The 27,175-nt window shown below is 38.5% G+C and overlaps 1 protein-coding gene across 22 annotated transcripts in view; it reads right to left on the bottom strand.

Annotated features, from left to right (window-relative positions):
- cac (cacophony) overlaps positions 1-27,175 on the bottom strand; it is a 503,311-nt gene that overhangs the window by 435,313 nt on the left and 40,823 nt on the right. For all 22 annotated transcript variants that reach the window (XM_067783991.1, XM_067783979.1, XM_067783982.1 and 19 more), the window contains exon 2: positions 4,083-4,560. The gene's annotated coding sequence lies outside the window, so the exon portion shown is untranslated. The remainder of the gene's footprint in view (positions 1-4,082; positions 4,561-27,175) is intronic.

Raw genomic sequence — 27,175 nt, 5'->3', positions numbered from 1 at the left:
TTGCAATTTTACGGCTTTACTTCTTTCCTGCTGATAGTAATAGATCCCTACTTCGAAGAACAGGCTTCAATAAAAAGACGAGGCGATCAAAGCTACAAAATCAGCATCGAGGTAAATACCTTTGATATTGGTATTGTGGCATTTTGTCAAAAGAACCTCAACTCGTTGTAATTACAACTATTTTTAATTAAAATATAATAAACGAATTCATAAAATAGAAATCAAAATGTTTTAATTCTAGGTTTTTATACTCAGTTGAGCAGAGCTCACAGAGTATATTAAGTTTGATTGGATAACGGTTGGTTGTACATATATAAAGGAATCGAGATAGATATAGACTTCCATATATCAAAATAATCAGGATCGAAAAAAAATTTTATTGAGCCATGTCCGTCCGTCCGTCCGTCCGTCCGTTAACACGATAACTTGAGTAAATTTTGAGGTATCTTGATGAAATTTGGTACGCAGGTTCCTGAGTACACATCTCAGATCGCTATTTAAAATGAACGATATCGGACTATAACCACGCCCACTTTTTCGATATCGAAAATTTCGAAAAACCGAAAAAGTGCGATAATTCATTACAAAAGACAGCTAAAGCGACGAAACTTGGTAGATGAGTTGAACTTATGACGCAGAATAGAAAATTAGTAAAATTTTGGACAATGGACGTGGCACCGCCCACTTTTAAAAGAAGGTAATTTAAAAGTTTTGCAAGCTGTAATTTGGCAGTCGTTGAAGATATCTTGATGAAGTTTGGCAGGAACGTTACTTCTATTACTATATGTACGCCTAATAAAAATTAGCAAAATCGGAGAAGGACCACGCCCACTTTAAAAAAAAAAATGTTTTTAAAGTAAAATTTTAACAAAAAATTTAATATCTTTACAGTATATAAGTAAATTATGTCAACATTCAACTCCAGTAATGATATGGTGCAATAAAATACAAAAATAAAAGAAAATTTCAAAATGGGCGTGGCTCCGCCCTTTTTCATTTAATTTGTCTAGGATACTTTTAACGCCATAAGTCGAACAAAAATTAACCAATCCTTTTGAAATTTGGTAGGGGCAGAGATTTTATGACATTAACTGTTTTCTGTGAAAATGGGCGAAATCGGTTGATGCCACGCCCAGTTTTTATACACAGGCGTCCGTCTGTCCTTCCGCATGGCCGTTAACACGATAACTTGGGCAAAAATTGACATATCTTTAATGAACTTAGTTCACGTGCTTACTTGAACTCACTTTATCTTGGTATGAAAAATGAACGAAATCCGACTATGACCACGCCCGCTTTTTCGATATCGAAAATTACGAAAAATGAAAAAATGCCATAATTCTATACCAAATACGAAAAAAAGCATTAAACATGGTAAGGTAATTGGATTGTTTTATTGACGCGAAATATAACTTTAGAAAAAACTTTATAAAATGGTTGTGACACCTACCATATTAAGTAGAAGAAAATGAAAAAGTTCTACAGGGCGAAATAAAAAACCCTTAAAATCTTGGCAGGTATTACATATATAAATAAATTAGCTGTATCCAACAGATGATGTTCTGGGTCACCCTGGTCCACATTTTGGTCGATATCTGGAAAACGCCTTCACACCATTCCCTTTTAAAACTCTCTTTAATACCTTTAATTTGATACCCATATCGTACAAACTCATTCTAGAGTCACCCCTGCTCCACCTTTATGGCGATATCTCGAAAAGGCGTCAACCTATAGGACTAAGCCCCACGCCCTTTTAAAATACTCATTAACACCTTTCATTTGATACCCATATCGTAAAAACATATTCTAAAGTCACCCCTGGTCCACCTTTATGGCGATATCTCGAAAAGGCGAACACCTATAGAACGAAGGCCCACTCCCTTTTAAAATACTCATTAACAACTTTCTTTCGATACCCATATTGTACAAACAAATTCTAGGGTCACCCCTGGTCCACCTTTATGGCGATATATCGAAACCGCGTCCACCTATGGAACTGAAGATTACTCCCTTTTAAAATACTCATTAGCACCTTTCATTTGATACCCATACATTAACACCTTTCATTAACACTCTTTAACGCCTTTCATTTGATACACATTCCAGGGTTTCCCTCGGTTCATTTTCCTACATGGTTATTTTCCCTTATGTTGTCACCATAGCTCTCAACTGAGTATGTAATGTTCGGTTACACCCGAACTTAACCTTCCTTACTTGTTTTTTATTAATTTAAACCGAAAAGTTTTAACTACAGATTCTGTGGCTTGAACTATGAACCATTTTTGGTCTTAAATTGAAACTGCATTGTTTTAGTCGTAGTTTTTGAAGGTTATAAATATAAAATCAGAGCTTTGAAAAGCAAACAGAAATGTTTTTTTTCTAGCAAATTTTTGTTGTATTATTTAGAATTTTTGTTGTTATATCGGCCTACTGATTTGTAAGTTCGCGGGTTTGAATCGAGCTCAAGGCCTACCAATAATTATTTTATCGTTATTATTGTTACGATAAATTTTTTCTTAATTGAAAAAATTATTAAATTAGAATAGAATAAAGAAAAAATTTAGACAACTGCCAAAGCTCGCTGTATAGATCCATTTCGGCAACTGCTAAATTCCTTCATCGGCAACGTTTAGGCGCCGGTGCAATAACCATTCAGCCAACACAGCAGTTTTTTATTTGTCTTCATTATTCCTACTTCTATTCTGGTTCTTGCCAATTGATATTCACAGCACTGCGACATCTTTTGCAATATGGATGTGAAAATAGGAATGTTTGATGGCAATGATGCCATAGTGTCATATTTTATTGACACTTTTTCCCCGTGCTAAACGTTACCGATTAAGGAATTCAGCAGTTCCCGAAATGGATTTATACAACGAGCTTTTGGCAGTTGTCTAAATTTTTTCTTTCCTCTATTCTAATTTAATAATTTTTTGAATTAAGAAAAAATTTATCATAACAATAATAATGATAAAATAATTATTGTTAGGCCTTGAGCTCGATTCAAACCCGCGATTTTATTATTTAGGTTTTGGATCCAAACCGCAAAATTTTATTATTAGTGTTTCTTGGTTTGAAAAATGTAAGTTTTCCGGACTAAAATTTAAATCAAAATGTTTTAATTCATGTTAACTGGTTTATTTTTAAAATTTGCAAAGTCGGAATTTAAACCCAAAATAAGTTGGGTCATATATTTCGACAGTGGCGGATCCAGGGGCGATTGACCCCCCCCGTTCTGATCTGGAATTTATGAAAATTATAAAAGTTTGGTTCAATTACATATACAATTTAAAAATTTTTAGCTTTTATGTATGTATAATCTATAAGATCGTCCTAATCGCCTATATTTCTTTGGCCAGCTCTTAATAATTGATGGAACCTATCTTCCTCCGGTCCGAAATTTGGTTAATGCAGCAGAAATTCTTTGAAAGTCCAGGTACTTTATGAACAATGTGGAGAGTTGCTTAAATGTGGATAAACTTTTAGTATTTTTCAGCTAAGAAAACTAATAAAAATAGTCGTGAATTTGCCTAATTGACACATTTGTAATGTTTCAAAACTTGTATAAGAGCTTTCAATACATGACCCGAAAAAAACGGAATAATAAGATATCCTTTCCAACAGGTTGTTTAGGGTTCACAATAAGCGTAAATGTTTCATGAAATATAAACTTTCTCATCAAGATCAATAAAAAATGATGGTTTTCCCAAAACAAAGTGAAAACTTGTTATTTTCATCTTATAATTATTTAACCGCAATTTAAGCTTAACTAATTGCTTTTGCTGGTTCAAGAGTCTGGCGGCGCCGTGTTGTAGTGGTAGCATATGAAATACGCATAAAAGCAGATATAAATAAAAACAAAAATTTTAATAAGCCTGATGTATGTGCATAGGTACTTACATATCTACCCTCATCTACAAAAGTCATCATCACTCAGATTTTTCCAGTTTTTACTAAGTTTTTCTTCGACCTTCATTATTTTCGATATTTTTATATAAATATGTATTGTCATATAACACAAAAAATCCAAATAGAAACTTAAGACTTTTTAGAAAATTATATTTAAAAACTTCTTAACTCACCTTTTTTTGTATAGTTTCAGAGTTGTCCAGATTATAACCGTTTGTCAACTAACAACTGCAGTATTCACATTATTGTTCAGCCACTTGTATAACATTTTGTAGTAAAATATAGTTTGTTTATTTTATGCATTAGGTATTTTAGTAGATTTGGTAAATAAATATAAAATATAGTTTTGACTATTTTTGAACACTACACTTTTTTATATGAAAACCATTTTTTTGTACGTATATTTTACTTATTCGTTATTCGTTTAGTATTATTTTACAAAAAGCATTGTTTAGTTGTTGTATAAATATTTATGTGCCAGAGAGTTTTTTGTAAATTTCTATGATTGAACACATACATATAAGTAAACGTCGAAAGCTCAGGAAATTTTGTTTTGTTGTACATATTTTATTTTTATTTTTTATTTTTTTTGTATTGGATAATGCAGCCTTAATTAGATAGTAAGCAGTTGTTAGTCCATAATTGAGCTCCCTATAAAAAAATAAAGAGATTGATGACATTTTATAAAAAAATTAAATTTTGGCAGTTTTTTTTGTTTCGAGCGTACGTTAAATATTGAATAAAATTTTTAATGTTTAATCAATTAACTAACCTTTACTCGTGGCCCAGTACGCAAATACAACATAAACAATTTGCGATGTACGCCGATATGACCCCAAACGCTGTTCCGAGATAGTCCAGAAAATACTTTTGGAACAGTCCCAAAAAGATTCCGACACTATAGCGCACACAATTTAAGATAAACCCACCTTGATCCATACAACGAAGCATACGTTGGATTTATAAAAAAGTCGAGTTATAATACCCCCTAAAATACGTTTTCTCGAACTGATCCCTAAATCTCTGGTCGGGCCATAGTTAAAAATATTCCGTAGCAGTCCTTCCAAATTGCTTCTCAAATAGCCTCGAAATGACTTTGAAAAGTTTGCCGAAACTGTCCGAAATAGTCCCGAAATAATCTGGAAACTATAAAGAGATAATCCCGAGATAATCTAAAAATGATTTTGTTGATTTCATAACGGAAAACAGCCTAGAAAATTATCCCAAACAAACGGTCGCGGAAAAGTTGTGAAAAGTGTTTAAATAATTCCGAAAAAGTTGCTCAAATAATCCCGGAACAGTCCCTTTATATTTCAAAAGTAATCTAGAAATTATTCCGAACACCATTCCGAATACAACCCGAAACGGTCACCAAATAATCCTAAAGTAATCTGGAAACAGTCCCCAAATGATTCCGAAATTTCCCAAATAGTGTCGAGTTTATTCCGAAGATCATCCCAGGCAGTTCCGCAGTAATGGCGAAATGACACCGGTATGATTCGAAAATTAGTCCGAAAACTATCATTAAATGGTCAAAAAATGATCGCAAGAAGTCCTGGCGTGGTCCAAAAATAGCTTCAAAATTACCCCAAGGAATCCGTGGTCACAAAATATGTCCGAAATCACCCTGCAGTCAACCGCAGAACTGACTTTTTTCACAATCATTTAGACCAAAATCTATATAAACCATGAATCATGCATACTGATAAATACGAATGTTTTGATGGCTGAATTACCCAGGACTTGCCGATTTAGGGGAACCGTTTATGTGGGAGTTCCATAATTTAAGGGAGCATCACTGTCCCTTACTCGTAATATATTGATTCTAGGTTTATATGGGCCTTAAACCAAATATCATTGGAATAGGTCATTTCAATCTAGAGGTATGAAAGCTTATAACAGAAGGTGAGGCCACTGCTCACTTTCCAAAATTGCTAAGAATTCTATCTTTGAGTCTTAGATATATTATATTACACTGTAGCGAATTTTGGGGATTTCTAATTATTATGCACGTTCAAATCGCTGAACAAGTGGGCCACTTTAAAATTTGATTGTCTCAGTTATCTTTGATTAATACGGTTTTCAATCTGTTTGGAGGTATAAATGATCTCCCCAAAATATTTTTACAGACACATTTTTTTTACATTAGTTATTAACAGTTAGGTTTTGATCATGCTATTTAAAAATTAATAACTCGTGAACGGTTTGTCGAAACACAACGTTTTCTAAATCAAACTTTTCTTCAATTAATATACTTTCCACAAAAAATAGTTTTTAATAACAAATATTATTTTGCTAATAAAATCCTGTTTGTATTAAATAATTAAAAATTTATAAAACTTCTCCGCCTGCGAGAAAATTTTGACACATTTCATTTAATTCTACAATCCCTTAAAAAAATGTCGGTGAAAAAAAGTCATTATTTTGCATTATGTCAAAAGTTATATATGTTTTTGTGAACGTGCTCCTACCTCCAGCGCTAAACGAGCACGTTTTTTTCCGTAAAAATCATCCACAAAATTTCAGTCACACGATGACTTAGCGCGCGAGCGTCAAAACGTGCTCGCCTAGCGCTGGAGGTAGGAGCGCAGTCACAGAAACATGTATAACTTTTGACCTTGATCTAATGCAAAATAATGACTTTTTTCACCAACATTTTTTTAAGGGATTGTAGAATTGAATGAAGTGTGTCAAAATTATCTCGCAGGCGGAGAAGTTTTATTAATTTTAAATTATTTAAAAGAGGATGCACCCATTTTTTTAGCAAAAAAATAATTTGTAATTAAAAACGGTTTTTTATGGCAAAGAATATTAATTGAGGAAAATTTTGGTGTAGAAAACGTTGAGTTTCGTTTATTTACAACTCCACTTCAGAATTACAATTATCGCGTACTTCACTGATAGCGTATTTAAATCAAACTGTTTCCTTATTCCTCAGCTTGCGCTGCTTTTATACTCTCATACACCTCGTTCACCCATTTGTCCTAAGATTTAGACTTTTCGCGAACAGCTGCTTAATAATATGTAGTATTAACTTCTAGTTATATACGTGTGGATGTGTGATTAAAAACTTCCGCTCTTAGTTGCCGACTACATATATTAGCGGTTTACATGTGTGTGTAGCTGCTTACTTTGCTGTTGTTATGCATTTATTTACTAGTAGAATAAATAAATAAATAAATGTAAGGCGCGATAACCTCCGAAGAGATCTAAGGCCGAGCTTCTCTTCCAATTTGCGTCGTGCTCCTCTTGATTTTCCCTACAAATTGGCCGGACGGGACCTACATGTTTTATGCCGACTCCGAACGGCATCTGCAAAGCAGATGAGTTTTCACTGAGAGCTTTTCATGGCAGAAATACACCCGGAGTGCTTGCCAAACACTGCCGAGGGGCGACCCCGCTTAGAAAAATTTTCTTCTAATTACTAGTAGAATAGAACTGCTAATATTCGCCATAATACTAATATTATTGGTCTAAGATAAATTCATGTAGAATTGAAGCAATTTAAATATACTGTTCCAGACAACTCATCACGATAAAAAAAAACATATTTCATAATCATTCATTCATATGTCAAATTAACCCCGAAAACTATCCCGAAATAGTCCGTAGTTATCCCTAAATGATCCGAACACGATCCCGAAAAGGGTCAACTAAAGAGATATTTCAGATGAGATCCTTAAAACAGACACTTCATTATTCTATAAGAGCATCCAAATAATCCTTAAATCATATAAATAACACTGATCACTCTTTCCAATTGTTGTGGCATCAAGCTTCTAAAAATTATTTTTAATATTTTTCTTATTTTAAAGTAACTAACCATAAAATAAACCAACAATATTTTCCTAAATTGATTATTTTTTTGACACCTCGAATTTGGAGCAGGTTTATACAGAAAAATGTTACTCAAATTTTAGTAACAAAAATTAAAAAATTTTTTCAGGCGAAATTCAATTTTTGAAATAATACAATCTCATGGTTTAACTGTACATTGCTTCACTCAAAATGAGACAGTAGTGATATGGCATCACGCAATGGGTGCTTTCAGCGACACAACTGTTGATCAATCATTTATTGATAACTTTCTGAACGCACCGTTGAGTATTTTTGATCCACTCAAAGATTGGGATTTTACGTCAAACTACTGAAAATAAAATTTTTTTGTTACCTTCGCTCAAAGTGTTTTATTCGACTGTCTGACAGTCCTTTGAAGTTTAAAAAAGTTTGTTATAAATAAATGTTTTCTTCCTTATATTATAGTGAACTGATAAAAAGAATTTAAGCAGTAGTTTTTCTTAAAATTTAAAGTCTCTAATTTAATTTGGCAGTTGGATCAACTCGCTGTTCAAAGAACAAATTCTCTATCACTCAACAGATGGAAACATGCTTGCAACATATCTTCTCACGAAATATGAATTATGTTAGATTTGCTCATTACAGCATTTTATATGTATTTTATTATACTTTACCTAAGTCGTTTTTAATTATCTTTTAAAGAAGTATACAGTGTACTCTCTCCTAATGGACACCTCTCTTAAGCGGACACCTCTCATAAACGGACAGTTTTTTCAGTACCAAAAAAATCCTTAAGCATTTTTTAAGTTTTTCCCTTTTGAGCGGACAACCCTCCCATAACAGGACGCGGACACTTGCTTTTTACCCCAAAGGGCTTTTTAATTTCCCATAACCGGACAACTTACAACACTTTTTTTTCATTTACTCTTTACAATATTCGCACATTTGTTGCTTATTCACTAATACGTGTATGGATGTAGGGGAATCCCCTAAATACGAAGAACCTGTTTTCAATACAGTAAAAAAAATAAAAATGTATGTACCTATTGCATACACGTAGTTAGTATATTCTTGTGTGTGTACGTACGTGAATCGCAATGCCTAAAGTAGTGGTGAGCATTAAAGACAAAGTCAATGTCATTGAAATTCATAAGAAAGAAAAACTAAGTGTAAGTTGGCAAAGAAATGTAAGATCAGCAAAGCGCAAGCTGCTAGCATTATCAAAAACAAAGATCAAATTTTAAGTTTGTGGGACACTGACGTCAACCCGGAGAGAAAAAGGAGTCAGCTGAAGCTCAAAGGCCTTAATATTGATAAATTGTGCTACGAATAGTTTGTGAAGGCTCGAAATAAGAGCATTCCTCTGTCAGGAACACTTATAGGGAGCAAAGCTACAGAAATTGCTGTGAGACTCAATTACGACGATTTTAGTGCATCATCCGGCTGGCTGGAAAGGTTCAAAAAACGTCACAACATAACTTTCTGTACAATTATTTTGAATATTTTGTACACAAAACTTTGTTCTTTAATTTATGAACAAAGCTTTATAACCTCCAAACTCAGTCTTATTTGTATGTATTAATATTCTTGTTTTAGAAATAAAACTGTTTAAACATTCAGCAATAATATTTTTCTCATAAGCGGACACCTCTCATAAGCGGACAAATTTGGCAGTCTCTCAGGTGTCCGTTTAAGAGAGAGTACACTGTACATAAATCTAATATCTAGCCACTTCTTTACACTACTTAGCTTTATGTCGTTTGCTCTTTATTTGATTAGTTTCGTTTTTTTACCGCAACTACTTATATCAGATTCGTGCTTACGTATGTATGTCCATAAGGGTGGCTCATACTTGTATGGAGAAAACGAAAGTGTTTGGATTTTCGATTCCACCCCTTAGAAATATGCGAATTGCGCAAAAACAAATATAAGCAAAGGTTTAGGCCAATCTAAAAAGATTTAGGGATTGCGCAAGGAGCTTGAAGTCCTGAAAATAGGCGAATTATAACCATTTCAAAAGTCTGTGGTCTTTTAACATAGAAATGTTTACTTCTTTTCAAAGCAGTTTATATATATTTACTTCCTTGCTTTTTTCAAATTACAATCATAGAAATGGGCCCATCAATAAAAGCAACAGACCGAAAATTTCCAATTGCAATTTTTTTCATTCTTTGTATGAAAAAAATCACCAGCACTGATCACAAAAAAGTTCTCAAAATTACGACGTAAAAATTTTTTTATGCCAAGAAAAATATTTTTGGTATAATAGGGTAAATTCAGCAAACGTGGATTTTGGGCCCTCCCTAATATACGTATGTATGCATTGATATATGGTTAGCTTAATGTGAAAATGTGCCAAGTCACTTTTTTGAAAAGTTTTATTTTAATGCAGTTTTAAAACTGAATTCAAAATACATCGATCACAAAAAAAAATATTTTAATTTTTCAATTTTACATGCTGTGGGCAATGATGTGTAAATAATGTGCTAAGTCGTCAGGTGTTAAAAATAACGTGCAAAGCATTTATTTATTTATTTAATTCATTCAGTCTAAAAGTACATGCTTTGTTGTTGTTGTATTAACGATAGAGATACTCCCCGAAGGCTTTAGGGAGTGTTATCGATGTTGATGGTCATTTGCCGAATATAGATCCGGTGCGTTACGGTAATAAAGCACTATTAAGGTAGTAGCCCGACCATCTCGGGAACGATTTATATGACCACACTAAACCTTCTAGGCCATTCCGCCCTCCCCAACCCCTAGTTCCACGAGGAACTTGGGGTCGCCAGACCCTCTGCTGTCAATGAAACAGGATTCGCCACGGATAGGTGAGGTTGACAACTTGGTTGGAGAAGCTAAATATTGCGCTGGTAACCCCTTGAAATTGGATTCACCCAATTGAGGCATGCCTTTGGTGTTTGATAAATCTTTGCGCTGACTATAATCTACTTCAATTCTTACATGTCGATAAATACAAGCTTTCTTACAGACTAGTTAAAAATAGAAAACAATTCAAGCTTAAACTTATATAAGCTGTTATTAAAATTAATAACATTACTGAATCGATTTGCTAGATGTATAGTCTTAGTTATAGGTTCATTTATACCATAATTCGTTTCAGGAGTTATTTCGATAAATAATCTATTATGCGGAAGATCACACAGTGGAATATATGGAAGGAACAAGTTTGATAAATCAGAGTAATTCGTGCTAAAGTTTATTACATTATAGGCAAGCATGAGTGAGATAAAAGTTCTTCTGTCGCGCAAAGCCTGAAGACCAAGCAGCCAGTAAAGCATCCGTAAAGCAAAGTTTGTAAAAAATTTTTGAACTTTCTCAATTTTATAGGAGTTAGATTCATAGAAAAGATTCCATATTATTGAGCAATATTCAAGATCACTTCTGACCAAGGATATATAAGTGCCTTCCACGTCATAGGGTCCTTAAAGTCACTGGTGTTACGTCTACTGAACCCAGCCATTGCAACAAATTTTGAAACAATAAAGTCAAGGCAAAAGAGTCCAGATCAGAACCGTTAGAAATAGTTTTACAAATATATAGTATTTTTTGTGAAATATATAGTTTTAGTATTATATTTCAAACACTAAAGAGGAGGAGTAATGGGGAAACATATTGGGTAAAAAGAGCTAAGTCAGGAAAAAATTTTGTTTTGAGTGCGGAAATTGTGCTAAGTCATAAAATAGCTGCTGGGTTAGCATACATGATTTTTATTTATCTTTTTCAAAGCTTCTACACTCAAAAGTATTGCACCTAAGGTATCCTCATTCACAGTTTTAAAAAAAAAAGATTATTTCAAAAATTATTCATTTTTTTCGTCTCCTGTAAACACACTTAGCACATTTTCGCATTAAGCTAACGATATACTTCTTTAATGCTCCTCTATAAGCTTCACAACAATTCCGCTTAACTTATTATTATAAGCTTTTATTTACTTTCACTTGGCTGTTGTCTGTAATCAAATCTTGCAAGTTAAATTTGATACACTTCCCGGTGTCCGATTGTGCTGAAATTTTGCACACATGTACAACTCCCATGACAATGCAATATTACTTTGCGAGAATTCGATAAAGTAATCGATAACAGAGTTATCGGTAAAGATTTGTGTTCTCAAGGGAATAAAATCCAAAGTCCTTTGTTTAGAGGGATGGTGAATAACCTACAGCGGCTCAAGAACGAGGTAACTTCGCTTTGTTTGTGTATACAACGAACGTAGAAGTTAGGCTGTTATTCCTCAATGGTGCATACCTTTCTGCGCACTTGATTTTGTTTTGCAGATTTAACCCACAGAGCAGAGATCTGCAATAAGTAGTTTTAAACTGAACGCGACATAGGCAAAGTCACAATGAAATATGATTTTAAGTTAGTTAACACTCGAATAGAAGAACTTTCAATGTTGACTTCGAAGAAACCTTGTAATATTGATGCATTAAAAGAAATGGATATGATGAGAAACGTTACATATAACTAAGTAAAGATTACATAACTAATTTAAACAATATTTTACCCTACTAAAAAAAATGATATTTAAATTAAATTTAAGAAAAAAGCTTTTCTAAGAATATATAAAAAAAGGCGTGTTAAATTTTGATGGTATAATTAAGAAAATTTAGGACCTCCTTTTCTTGCTATCATAATGTAACATGCTTTTATTAGAACAATTAGGACTGTGATATAAACTGTAAGATTTGATAATTTAGGTGTAAAGTTTTAATGTTAAAAATATATAATTATGTACAATATGGATTTTTTTTTTTGTCGCAGACGAAAAAGCCTAATTATCGTAAAAGGTTACAATGAACTTATAAAGTGTTATATTTCTTTACAGTCAATTTATTTTTTACATTTTAGTTAATTTTATTAACCAATAATAAAAGCTTATTTTTAAAAAAGTTTTTTGTTTCTTTAATTTTATTTTTAATTTTAAGCAAGACGTTTATTTAATATTGACTGTGTTGCCATTAGCCTAGATATTAACATGTTAGAGCTGACGATTTGCGAGATTTTTAGCCTTCCGGGATTTATAGATTTGTTTATGGTTTTTACAAAAAATGCAACACAATGATGAATTAGCAAAACTCAATAATTTTCATAGAAGCAAAGAAAGGTTTTCCAAAATCTCGAAATGGATTTTAAAAATTAGGAGTGGTACTATCAGGCACAAAAAAAAATTAAAACAAAAAAAAAAAAGTCTAGAAGTTAAATGATCTCAAATGTACCTTAAAATCGTGTTTTTATGCTTTGGGTTCGAAAAACTTAAAAGCTTGAAGTGCCGAGCCTATTTTGACTCTGAGGGGGCCCGCGATTTAGAGGTACTGTAACATTTTTTTTAATTCAGGAGAGTCTTTAGTTGTTCCATGTGCAATTTTTAAGCCGAATTTCAAAAGCCACGAAAATCTGCATTTCGTTTTAATATTATAGTGAAGTGTGAAAAATAAAAATTTATATATATTAAGAGAAAGGCTAAAATGTGTGTTAGTTGGTCACCGGTGTTTGGAGAGATGCGTCGGTCGATTTTGTTCAAGCTTTCACACTAGTTGCGTAAACCTCACCCGGTGGTTACTACATAGGCTTGGTTGCGATCGACGTACAGGGTCTCGAGATATAGGCCAAAACGTGGACCCGAGTACCCCTAGAATGTGTTTATAGAATATGGATAACAAATGAAAGCTGTTGATGAGTGCTTCAGTACAGAGTAATATATTATCCAGAGACGGACTGGAACTGGGATTAGGACTAGGACTGGGACTGGGACTGAGACTCGGCTTGGGACTGGGACTGGGACTGGAATAAAATACATACCACCCTCTTGGAGAGGCAATAAGGGATGCAGAAGAAGGAGAAGGAATTGAGAGAAGAGAAAAGAGAGAAAGAGATTGAGAAAGAGATAGAATGAGACGAAGATGGAGATAGATGAAGCTAAAAAGACGGAGGGAGGAGTGAACAAAAGGATTAGGAAAAAGTGAAGAGGGGGGAGGGAAGATTCAAACGGAAAAACATATATGCCAAATTTAGGGCAGGACAACGTCTGCCGGGTCTTCTAGTAATAATATATAAGTCCCAACGTAAGCATCGGTGAGGAGCCAAACTAAAACTTTAGCTGAAATTGAAATGTTTATGCAAATTAACACTAATAAAGGCACTGGAGAAATTTTAAATAACAAAAAACACAACAAGCTAGAGACACTATAGTTATTTCAAAATAAAGTAAATATCTTTAAATTCAATATTAATTTTTATCTGTTTCAATACAATGATATTTTATGTATTTTTAAATAGCTTAAACTTGCGCTTTATTTTTAAGTTGCTCACACTGCAAAAACCAACTAATACCAAAACCTCAATCTTGAAGCTATTCTTAAAGAGCACAGTTCGATATATCTTTCAAAAGGCTGTTCTAATAAGAGATACTAACGGCATATTTGGTGACAAACTTTTCACAATGCCATAACATTTACTGAATAACTAATAATTCAAAAACATTTGTTGTTGTTAGTTGCTGATTTAACTAGCTTCATTTCTTTCGTTGTACGTATACTTTGTTCAAGGTTGTACGAGAATTGCCAGGGGTCAAATTTAATACACTTCTATGGAAGCACATACAATTTTACTTTTTTAGCATCTAATACTCAGAACTGATAAAACGAATAGCTGATTGTATCACAAATAAACGTTGGGCAACGATGGGAACGGTTAAGGCTTGTCAATATGGATTTTCACAAAAAACAGGGTTTCATAGTGACTATGTGGCAACCTTTGTATTTTTTTGAGAAGCCATCAATCATTTGTTTCTTCACTTTAATCTGTAGGTTATGCAATTTGCTTTCCCTATGTAAGACAATATTTGCTTTCAGTGAACCCAACTTTTATTGATAGGTCGCAAACATGTTTATGTTAGGTGGGTGATAGAAATGTGGCGCAAGGATCGAAATGCAACATAAGAGCAAAAAAGATCGGGTAGGAAGCGCTTTTCTTCTTCTCTAGGTATTTTTAAAAGGTTCTGTTCTGGTTTTATTATGCGGTTTTAGCTGTTGATGAGAAGTATTAGTGTGATAATATTTTAGTTATTTTATCGTACAATTCACTGGTATAAGCATTGCTTTTGAAGAAAATAATTAAACAATATTTAATATTTAAATTTATGCTGACAAATAAAATAAAAATAAATGTCCTCCGGCAAATAAGAAACTCTACTTCTATAAACAAGAACAAGTTAAAATGAATTTGCAATTCCAGTCACATTATTTGGCACACAACTGTATGGGTTCGAAACTTTAACACTTATATTTGTGTGCTAAAAGAAAATGTACAATAATTAAATGCAATATTCTCAGTTAGGCCGCGAAGTATCGACGGTAGACAACTCAATGCGTTTGGAAAAAATCAAAAGAGAAACAGAAATTGCGTGATCAGCAACGCGGGGCTGCAAAATTTGTAAGATCATGTGCAAATCCGACGACGTTAGACAAACAAAGTTGCTCATATCTCTTTAGAGATAAAACACAGCCTTCTGGCGTCACATGCCTAGAAGTCAGGCCTCGTCAGTAACAACAGCTGTAGGAAGTGCGAGCTGTAGAAGGAAACGGTTGAGCACGTTCTGTGCCAGATAGCGAGACAGCAATTGAGCTAGGTCCTAGAAAACGAACGTCTAGTATTTTGCAAAGGGATGGAGTTATTCTATAACATAAGTGCTGGTGTCCAATTACGATTTTGACCTTTGGTCGTCAAAAATTCTGGTAGCACATTCAGTCTATGTAACATCTTTATTGACCGGCCAGTTAAATATAACATAACCGTGACTTAAAATCCAAAACTGCACAAATTGCTTTGATCTGGCAATGACGTGGTTAGATTGGTTCAAACCTATTGGTTTTGTGTTTTAGTTTTTGAAGTAAGTGACATAGAACCACTGTGCAGTAGTGCAGTTTAGATCCATAGGATATTTTTAAAGTTTAGGAGTACTGTGCTGGTCTTATGAAACAAAGATTCCCGACTAAAGAGAGAGGACAACTATCATCATATACTTTGTATATATAAAAATATTTCTAAATCGGATGACTCGGCAATGGTCTTGGATTCCCTTAGAGTGTATTTCTGACATGAAAAGCTTTGCCGCTCGGAATCGGCATAAGACGTGTTGGTCCGCCAACTTGTAGAAAATTTGCAGTCAAAGCGCTAAGTGTTTGTTTGGCGAAATCGAAATAGCAAAATTAACCGATTTGCAGAACGATCGAAAGCGAAGATGCCTAGATATCACGTTCTTTAAAGTACTTTGCATTTAAGATAGTCTTCATAAACGTGTAGGTACGGGAGGATTATAAACACTTCCTAAAATTTGTGGCAGAAATGTATGAAAAAATTTGAAACTTCTCGAAATTTAATTTCCGTTGCTGTATGTAATACAAATACATATCCGATTTCTTAAATTTGTTTTAGGGTTTCTCAGACAAAGTAGCCAAATTAGACACACCTTAGTGTGAGTGCAAGCACATGTGTGTATACATATGTATGTGTATGCATGAAAAAACATAACAGCTCCCGAAATAGGCAAAAGTCACGCACTGAAGGAATTAGAATGCATGAACATATCAGCATATGTATTTAAGTTTGAAGAAAGGTTTTTTGCACGTTTCATGCACGTGTCCTCCTAGCAAACAGATTTCTTTATTCGTGATTTTTTCATTTCTCCTTCTTATTACGAATTGCCCATTACACTGGCCATCGAGCAGCAAAGACTTTTTTGCTTGAAAAAATAAAAGTATAGGAAGATCATCTAAGACTAACAAATGCTCCAAGCCGGAAGTCATCAGCATAATTATTCGTTCTAACTTCACACATATTAGTATTCTCTGTCGCTTAGGAGCAACAAGAACATCGGAGGGGGCTGTTGTTTATTTGCGTTGAGTGTTAACAAATTTGCGTGCTTATGTCTTATCTCGTTATTGGTTAATCAACGACTAAACCACCACCCCTTTGAAACCAATCCTCGTACCAACACAGTCACAGTTTCAATTTTGGTGATCTCTGCTCCAAACAATGTGAATCCCAATCTTATGATGTCTTTAACCCATACATAGCACATACACGTCTTTCTGGAATTTGACCGAGAAATGTAGACAAAATTGTCGTCAAAGCATTCTGAGATTTTCAATTTGCATTTGTATTTTATTATAACACTTTCTTAGGCAAAAATGGGTAACATTTGCCAAATGGCAATCGGCTGTACAAATAAGAGGTTCTCTTACCAACTCACTCAGGGACTCGAAGCTTCAGTTTTTATGAATGGACTTTCAACAGTCCTATTAAATTTCCATTAACATTTAAAATCTTTAATTTTTTTTTGATTATTTAGTTTTGATTTCGCAGCTCGACTCCCGCACCTGCTTTCTGAGAGCACAAGTCAACCCAACGGAATGCAGGAGCCGTCAGAGCATTTTAAATATATACACTTCGTAAATTAATGGTAAAATGAAGAATGCCGCGTTTCAACAAAAGAAAAAGAAGAGTGAACGCTACCCCGAGTAAAAAAGGTAAGCAAGGGGCTCTTACAAGCAGAAAGGAGCAGAAGCTGAAAGCCGTGAGTGCGAGGAGTTCGAGCTGCGAGATTATGGGTCAGAAACTTCTCTGCCCTCCTAAATGGAGACAGCGATGTACGGCACAGACATGATAATATGATTGATGGAATTATTGTCCGGCACCCACGATGTGGTTAAAGCATGCTCCGTCCACAGCGGAGGTCCTGGCTTCAAGTTACGGGCGAAGCAACATCAAAATATTAGAAAAACATTTTTTCAATTAGAAAAAAGTTTTTCTAAGCAAACAGCAGTTTTGGCAAATACTACGAGTGCATTTCTGCCATGAAAAGCTTCTCAGTAAAAGCTGATATTCCTTGCAGATTCCGTTCAGTGCCAGCGTAAAATATTTAGATCCCGCTACGCCAATTTGTAGGAAAAATAAGAGGAGCACAACTCAGTGCCAATGGGTTGCCTGCGGAGCTATTCAAATACATGCATCAACTTTATTGCAAACTACGGTCGAACGAATGTATGCCCGACTATTGGAATTTAAGTGTTCATTGCACAGTCCAAAAAAGGGGGGATCCTGCAAACTGCGCCAACTAACACGGGATCAGCCTTATTAGTTTCGCAAATAAAGCCCTTTCAAGCGTTAAGTGAAGTGTCGAATATTATCCATTCCGTCCGCCGCATACCACTGAGCTAGTTCACTTCGTTCTCTCCCTCCCCACTACCTTAGTACGGAAAATATGGAACATAATTTTATGGCGTCCTTCTTTGGTACGTGCACTTTTGTCGATATTAATTGGCGCTTAACTGCCTATTCGATTTTGAGGTCGTAGTAGTGAAAGACGCCCTTTGCTTTTCAAGCTGCGCATCTCTCAGCAATGGCGTAAAGAAGGGCGTAATGAAGGTATTAAAATTATTTGGACCATTGTTGTGCTTTTTCTAATCCCCAATAAAATTCTACGATATACTGGTTATATTCCCAGATATTTAAATTAGCAGAGTAGGTTCAGTGGAACAGGATATATAGATAGATAGATGTTGCGTGGTTAAGCACTGCGACCTATTGGTGTATTGTGCCCTCATTCTCTTTACAACACTTCATCCAAGCCGAGTTCTCTGAGAAAATCCAGAATGGTTCTCGGCTTCAGAGAGTGCACGTGACCATTTTCTAGTTTGGATGATCCTAGGATCCTAAGTCTTCGCCTCGCGACTGCCTCACATTCCTTCAGGATGTGTTCTGCAGACTCATCTTCGACATCACAGAATCGACATAGGCTACTAGCTGATATGCCCAATTTATGCATATGGCTCTTTAACCTACAGTGTCCTGTGAGTATACCTGTTAAAATCCTAAGGCTACTTTTTTGGAGGTTAATCATAGCCTTATATCGCTTCGAGTTGTACCCTCCTATTAGTGCCTTTACCTGCCGAAGTCCTGTACTTTCCCGCCAGTGTTGTTCTCTGAGGCACGCCTCCTTTTGTCTAAAGTCCTCCCTTATTGTATGTGACCCTATTGGCACCATAGGCTCGGGTCCTATTAGCTCTCCGGCCGCTGCCAACCTGGCAAGCTCGTCCGCTCGCTCGTTACCATCTACTCCTCTGTGTCCAGGTACCCATGCCAGACGGATGGTGTTATTGACTCCAAGATTGTTTAACCTCTCCACGCACTCAAGAACTGTTGATGATTTAATCTCAACTGAAGATAATGCCTTGAGTGCAGCTTGACTGTCGCTGAGTATAGCGATTTTCTCGTTGGTATATACCCGTAACCGGCTTATCTCTGCACACCGGCTTATGGCGACAACTTCGGCTTGGAGGATGCTCGGATATTTTCCAAGTGGTAGGGATATTTTGATTCGTGTGCCAAAGATCCCCGCTCCTATGCCCTCCGGTGTCTGCGAGCCATCGGTGTACCATATTATAGTGTGTTCCTGGTGAAGCGCTTCAATCCTGGAGGTGTCCCACGTACATTTGTTCCCCAGCTCAATTTTGAAGCGTTTCTGAAACTTAATTATCTTCCTCGTATCATCTCTGGGAAGTTGGATAAGTGGAATCTGCTCCTGCAGCTTCGCCATGCTCCGTGACTGTATCAATTTGCCTCTTCCACATCCCTCTTTAGTTATGTTTACTAAAGTACTTCTGGCTGCCTGCTCAATTATTATATGTAGAGGCGTTAACTCAAGCAGCACTTCTATTGCTGCCGTCGGGCATGTTCGCATGGCTCCCGTAATGCAGACACACGCTAAGCGTTGAAGCTTCGTGAGCGATTTTTGTACGGTCACCATGGTTGTTCTTGATGCTCACGAAATTGCTCCGTACACTATGATAGGTCTCACTATCATAGTATACATCCATCTTAGGATCTTTGGGCTGCATCCACAGGATCTTCCTGCAATACGTCTGTACACCATTATTGCTCTTGTGGCCTTTGATATGGTGCTGTCGACGTGTTTATTCCATAAGAGCTTAGAGTCAAACGTGACTCCCAAGTATTTCACCTCAGACGTGTACTCCATCTGTACTCCATCCACTGTGATTTGCCTAATCCCTTCCAGTTTTCTTTTCCTGGTGAAGGGTACAATGGATGTCTTGTTAGGATTGATGCTTAGCCCTACCTCAGTACACTATTCTTTCGTTAACCTCAATGCCCTTTGCATTATGTCGCAAAGGATGCTCTCAAATTTGCCCCTTACAATGATAACAATATCATCCGCCTACCCCTGACATCGGATTCCGTTCTCTGAGAGCCTCTGTAGAAGTTCATCTACTACCACGCTCCACAGCAGGGGTGACAGGACGCCCCCTTGCGGACATCCTTTCATTGTTTTAATCACTACTGTACCGTCCCCACTTGAGATTTCGGCAATCCTCGTACGCAATAAGGCGTTTATCCACATACGGATTGGACGTTGTATCTCTCTTCTCTCGAGTACCCAATTCACACTTTCGTGTATCGTGTTGTCGAAAGCCCCCTCTATGTCCAAAAATGCGCATAGAGTTATCTCCCCGCACTCGAACGCACTTTGGATTTCTGTGGACAGCTGATACTGTGCAGTTTCTGTCGACCTGCCTGTTCTGTATGCATGCTGATCTTTATGTAGTGGCACTCCGTCGAGAGCCTTTGATCTAATCTCGTGGTCTACAGTCTTCTCCATTGCTTTGAGAGCAAAGGATGTCAGGCTTATAGGCCTAAAGGACTTAGGACTGGAGTAGGCCTTTTTAGCCACCTTAGGTATAAAGACCACTTTTGCTCTTCTCCACACCGTCGGGATGTATGCCAGTGCGAGGCTATCCCTCATAATCTTTCCAGGTGTGGGATCAATTCCTCGCCCTGCTGCCGAAAGTCTGGATATATACCATCCAGTCCCGGATATTTGTAACTCTGGAAAGGCTTTACTGCCCACTTACTTTACTAACACTTAACATCGTTGAAGAGTTCTTTGGCGAGGTTCCAATCTGTGAACGTGCTCTTTCTTCCTCCGTCCTTGAGTAGGTTCCATCAGGGAGCTTAATCGATAGTCGTGTCTCCCTTTGGTCCTTGGCTAAGGCTTTGTAAAGCCTTGCCGCTTCTGGAACCTCCGAAACACCCAAATTTTCCTAAAGCTCTCTCTTTTAGCTTTTCTAATCTCTTTGTTATATGTTGTTAGATTCGCTGTGTATTGCTCCCAGTTTCCCGTGCGCCTCGCTTGGTTGAAGAGTATGCGCGCGGTTTTCCTCATTTCCGAGAGTTTCCTCGACCTCCAGGGGGTTTTATTTCCTGGGCCCCTGGATTCTCGACAGCTAGAGTTAAACGCTCCAATAATGACACGGTTGAAGTTATTAACTCTGGTCTCTAATTCCACATAACTTGTTCCTCTATTGCTACTATCTATAATAGAAAGATTTTCCTGTATTATATTCCTGAACATGTCCCAGTTTGTGTTCCTGGGGTTTCGCCTTGGTGGTCCTTCTATGGGTATAGCTCCGATGACGAACTGGATAATAAGATGGTCTGATATTGAGGGTTCAGAGGAAACCCCCCATCCAGAGACCAGCTCGTCAGCTAGATCGTTACCTAGGGTAATGTCCAGGACTCCTTCTCTAGACCTAGTGATGAAGGTTGGTGAATTCCCAACGTTGTATATGCTTAGGTCATTACTAATAATAAATTCAAGAACGGACTCACACCTCGAATTGGTGTCTGTGCTGTTCCATACCTCGTGGTGCGCATTCGCGTCGCATCCCATGATCAACGGTAATTTTTCCCATCTGCAATATTCCGTCAGTTTCTTCACACCTTCTGGAGGGACCTCGTAGTTGTCTCCCGCAAAGTAGGCCGCTGCGAAGACGATGTTCGTTGACTCTCCTTGTATTACCATCGCCTGAACTGCTACGAGGTCTTGATATATGATTAATGCAGAAATAGTTAATGGAGTTATTAAGCACAACACACGCTCTTGGTCTTTCTTGAGAAAGATCCCAAATTACCTTATTATTTCTCTCTTTTAGGCCTCTTACCTGACCCTTATACACCCAAGGTTCTTGGATGAGTGCTATGCCCAGATCTTCCGAGGCAAACCTGCGTGCTATTACTGCCGAAGCAGCCTTAGCATGGTGCAGGTTGATCTGGGCAACCTTTGTGTATGGGCCGGTCAGTGCTGAAGCCTTAACGGCTCGTCCTCACCGGACAGCCGCAGGTTCTCTTCTCCTCTGTCCTCCAACCCTAGGTCTTCTAAGTTTAGACCTTTCGAGCTACTGTTGATGGAGCTTACGTAGGATCTTGACCGGTGATTAACCCGGTTGTTGACCCTGTGGCTGACGAGACACTGGATGGGCACTGGTTGGATGTTGCTGCTCTGGATGTTGTTGCTGCCTCCTCGAGTGGAACAGGATACGCACCTAGTTGCTAGGCCTACTACAGGATATACATACATACTTATATACGTATGTATGTACATATATGACTACAAATTCTGCGAAACCGCAATATCACAGCTAACACTATTAAAATTGTAATTGACATAGAAAGGCTTCATTTTTACCACAATTTAATTAGTTAGCATAGTATGCCCACTTGAGGAAATACATAGTGATAACGATGAAAGTGCAAAACCGTTATTTTACATTTTCAATACCACGCAATCAATCGACAGCAGCAACTAATTGAAATTTCTTTATTTTGTTTCTATCTAACTTTTTATTCGCTCCAATGCGCCTGCTGCCTTATTAACATGGTTTTATAATTAGCTTCACCTTATTTGTAATCCCGTAAGGGTCATATCGAGACCCTTCCGGGATCATTTCTGGATGGTTTTCGGGATCGGTCCGGGATTACACCGGGGTAATTTCGGGACTTTTTCGGGACTATTTCGGGATCATTTTGGGACCCTTCCGGGATCATTTCTGTATAGTTTACGGGATCCGTCCGGGATCCCGTCGGGGTTATTTTGGAACATTTTCGGGACTATTCCGGAATCATTTCGGGACTATTTCGCGATCATTTGGGGACCCTTCCGGCATCATTTCTGGATGGTTTTCGGGATCCGTGCGGGATCTCGTCGGGGTCATATGGGGACTTTTTCGGGATCATTTGAGGGTTCTTCCGGCATCATTTCTGGATGGTTTTCGGGATCCGTCCGGGATATCGTCGGGGTCATTTGGGGACTTTTTCGGGATAATTTGGGGGCTCTTCCGGCATCATTTCTGGATGGTATTCGGGATCCGTCCGGGATCTCGTCGGGGTCATTTGGGGACTTTTTCGGGATCATTTTGGGGCTCATCCGGCATCATTTCTGGATGGTTTTCGGGATCCGTCCGGGATCCCGTCGGGGTCATTTCGGGACTTTTTCGCGACTAATACGGGATCATTTGGGAACCCTTTCGGCATCATTTCTGGATGGTTTTCGGGATCCGTCCGGGATCCCATTAGGGTAATTTCGGGACTATTAGGGGATCATTTGGGAACCTTTCCGGCATCATTTCTGGACAATTTTCGGAATCCGTGCGGGATGCCGACGAGGTCATTTCGGGACTATTTCGGGATCATTTGGGATACCTACCGGCATCATTTCTGGATGGTTTTTGGGATTCGTCCGGGATCCCGTCGTGGTCCTTTCGGGACTTTTTTCGACTAATACGGGATCATTTGCGGACCCTTTCGGCATCATTTCTGGATAATTGTCGGGATCCCGTCACGGTCATTTCGGGACTATTAGGGGATCATTTGAGGACCTTTCCGGCATCATTTCTGTATTGTTTTCGGAATCCTTTCGGGATCCCGTCAGGGTCATTTTGGGACTTTTTTGGGGCTAATACGGGATCATTTGGGGATCCTCTAGGGGTCGTTTCGTGACTTTTTCTGTTTTATTTCGGGATCATTTGGGGACCCTTCCGGCATAATTTCTTGTTGGTTTGCCGGATCCATCAGGGTCATTTCGGGACCATTTTGGGATCATTTGGGGACCCTTCCGAGATCATTTCTGGATCCGTCCGGGATGCCGTAGGAGCCATTTCGGGATTTTTTGTTACTTTTCCGGGAAAGCTTTTGGACCCTTCCGGGATCATTTCTGGATCTGTGCGGGATCCCATCTGGGTCATTTCCGGACTATTTCGGGATCATTTTGGGATCCTTCCGGAATCATTTCTGTATGGTTTTCGCGATCCGTCGTTGATTCCCTCGGAGCTATTTCGGAATCTTTTCTGGAGTATGTCGGGGTCATTTGGGGACTTTTTCGGGATCATTTGGGGCTCTTCCGGCATCATTTCTGGATGGTTTTCGGGATCCGTGCGGGATCTCGTCGGGGTCTTTTGGGGACTTTTTCGGGATCATTTGGGGGCTCTTCCGGCATAATTTCTGGATGGTTTTCGGGATCCGTCCGGGATATCGTCGGGGTCATTTGGGGACTTTTTCGGGATCATTTGGGGGCTCTTCCGGCATCATTTCTGGATGGTTTTCGGGATCCGTCCGGGATCCCATCAGGGTAATTTCGGGACTATTAGGGGATCATTTGTGGACCTTTCCGGCATCATTTCTGGATAATTTTCGGTATCCGTCCGGGATGCCGACGAGGTCATTTCGGGATTATTTCGGGATCATTTGGGATACCTACCGGCATCATTTCTGGATGGTTTTTGGGATTCGTCCGGGATCCCGTCGGGGTCATTTCGGGACTTTTTCTCGACTAATACGGGATCATTTGCGGACCCTTTCGGCATAATTTCTGGATAGTTGTCGGGATCCGTTCGGGATCCCGTCACGGTCATTTCGGAACTATTAGGGGATCATTTGAGGACCTTTCCGGCATCATTTCTGGATAGTTTTTGGAATCCTTTCGGGATCCCGTCAGGGACATTTCGGGGCTTTTTCGGGATCATTTAAGGATGGCTTTCAGGATTCGTCCGGGAACCCGTCAGGGTAATTTCTGGACTTTTCCGAGACTATTTCGGGATCATTTTGGGACCTTCCCAAGATCATTTCTGGATGGATTTCGGGATTTGTCCGGGATGCCCTCAGGGTCATTTTGGGACTATTAGGTGAGCATTTGAGGACCGTTCCGGCATCACTTCTGGATGGTTTTCGGTATCCGTTCAGATTCCCGTCGGAATAATTGCGGGACTTTTTCGGGATCATTGGGGTCCCTTCCAAAATCATTTCTGGATGGTTTTTGGGATTCGTCCGGCATCCCGTCCGGGTCATTTCGGGACTTTTTCTCGACTAATACGGGATCATTTGCGGGCCCTTTCGGTATCATTTCTGGATAGTTGTCGGGATCCGTTCGGGATCCCGTCAGGGTCTTTTCGGAACTATTGGGAGATCATTTGAGGACCTTTCCGGCATTATTTCTGGTTAGTTTTCGGGATCCTTTCCGGATCCCTTCAGGGTCATTTCGGGACTTTTTCGGCATCATTTAAGATTGGTTTTCAGGATTCGTCCGGTATCCGTCAGGGTAATTTCTGGACTTTTCCCAGACTATTTCGGGATAATTTTGGGACCCTCCCAAGATCATTTCTGGATGGATTTCGGGATCTGTCCGGGATGCCGTCCGGGTCATTTTGGGACTATTAGGTGATCATTTGAGGACCTTTTCGGCATCACTTCTGGATGGTTTTCGGTATCCGCTCAGGATCCCGTCGGAATTATTGCGGGACTTTTTCGGGATCATTTGGTGTCCCTTCCGGCATCATTTCTGGCTGGTTTTTGGGATTCGTCCGGCATCCCGTCGGGTTCATTTCGGGACTTTTTCTCGACTAATACGGGATCATTTGCGGGCCCTTTCGGCATCATTTCTAGATAGTTGTCGGGATCCGTTCGGGATCCCGTCAGGGTCTTTTCGGAACTATTAGGTGATTATTTGAGGACATTTCCGGCATCATTTCTGGATAGTTTTCGGGATTCTTTCGGGGTCCAGTCAGGGTCATTTCGGGACTTTTTCGGGATCATTTAGAGATGGCTTTCAGGATTCGTCCGGGAACCCGTCAGGGTAATTTCTGAACCTTTCCGAGACTATTTCGGGATAATTTTGGGACCTTCCCAAGATCATTTCTGGATGGATTTCGGGATCTGTCCGGGATCCCGTCAGGGTCATTTAGGGGTGCGTTCGAGATCCCGTCAGGGTCATTTCGGGACTTCTTCGGGAATATATCGGGATCATTTCTGGATGGTTTATGGATCCGTCCATGACCCCTTAAGGGTCATTTCGGGACTATTAGGTGATCATTTGAGGACCTTTCCGGCGTCACTTCTGGATGATTTTCGGTATCCGTTCGGGATCCCGTCGGAACCAATGCGGGACTTTTACGGAATCATTTGGGATTCCTTCCGGCATCATTTCTGGATGGTTTTCGGGATTTGTCCGCGATCCCGTCGGGGTTATTTCGGGACCTTTTCGGGGCTAATACGGGATCATTTGGGGATCCTCTAGGGGTCGTTTCGTGACTTTTTCTGTATTATTTCGGGATCATTTTGGGACCCTTTCGGCATAATTTCTTGATGGTTTGCCGGATCCATCAGGGTCATTTCGGGACCATTTTGGGATCATTTGGGGACCCTTCCGAGATCATTTCTGGATCCGTCCGGGATGCCGTAGGAGCCATTTCGGGATTTTTTGTTACTTTTCCGGGATAGTTTTTGCACCCTTCCGGGATCATTTCTGGATCTGTGCGGGATCCCATCTGGGTCAATTCCGGACTATTTCGGGATCATTTTGGAATCCTTCCGGAATCATTTCTGTATGGTTTTCGCGATCCATCGTGGATCCCCTCGGAGCCATTTCGGAACTTTTTCTGGAGTTAGTCGTCATAATTTAGGGACCCTTCCTGGATATTTTCTGGATGGTTTCTGAGATCCGTCCGGGAGCCCGTCAGGGTAATTTCGGAAATTTTTCGGGACTATTTCGGGATCAATTTGGTACCCTTCAGGCATCATTTCTGTGTGGTTATCTGGATAAGTCTAGAATCGTGTCGTTGTCATTTCGGGTTTTTTTGGGACTACTTCGGGAACTTTTGGAAACACTTCCGGGGCTTTTCTGGATGGTTTTCGGGATCCGTCCGCGATAGCGTCGGGGTCATTTCGTGGCTTTTTCTGGATAATTTCGTTATCATTTTGGGATCCTATCAGGTTATCAGCTCATAAAGTTCTTTTTTTTACTCAATTACAAAAATAAAATGCATTAGACAGAAAAAAATTTTAAACAGATAACTTTATAAGCAGGCTAACGTGAATAGCCCACATATTTCATTTTCTCCTTGCGGACGGGGCCGCGGGTAAAGGCTAGTATCTATATATATAAAAAGAAAGGCTAAAATGTGTGTTAGTTGGTCGCCGGTGTGTGAAGAGATGCGTCAGTCGATTTTGTTCAAACTTTCACACAAGTTGCGTAAACCTCACGCGGTGATTACTACATAGGTTTGGTTGCGATCGACATACAGGGTTTCGAGATATAGGCCAA

The sequence above is a fragment of the Eurosta solidaginis genome, chromosome 4, assembly GCF_040869045.1.
Source record: "Eurosta solidaginis isolate ZX-2024a chromosome 4, ASM4086904v1, whole genome shotgun sequence".
NCBI lineage: Eukaryota > Metazoa > Arthropoda > Insecta > Diptera > Tephritidae > Eurosta > Eurosta solidaginis.
Note: the sequence above shows the minus strand (reverse complement) of the source record. Positions and strands in the feature narration are given on the sequence as shown.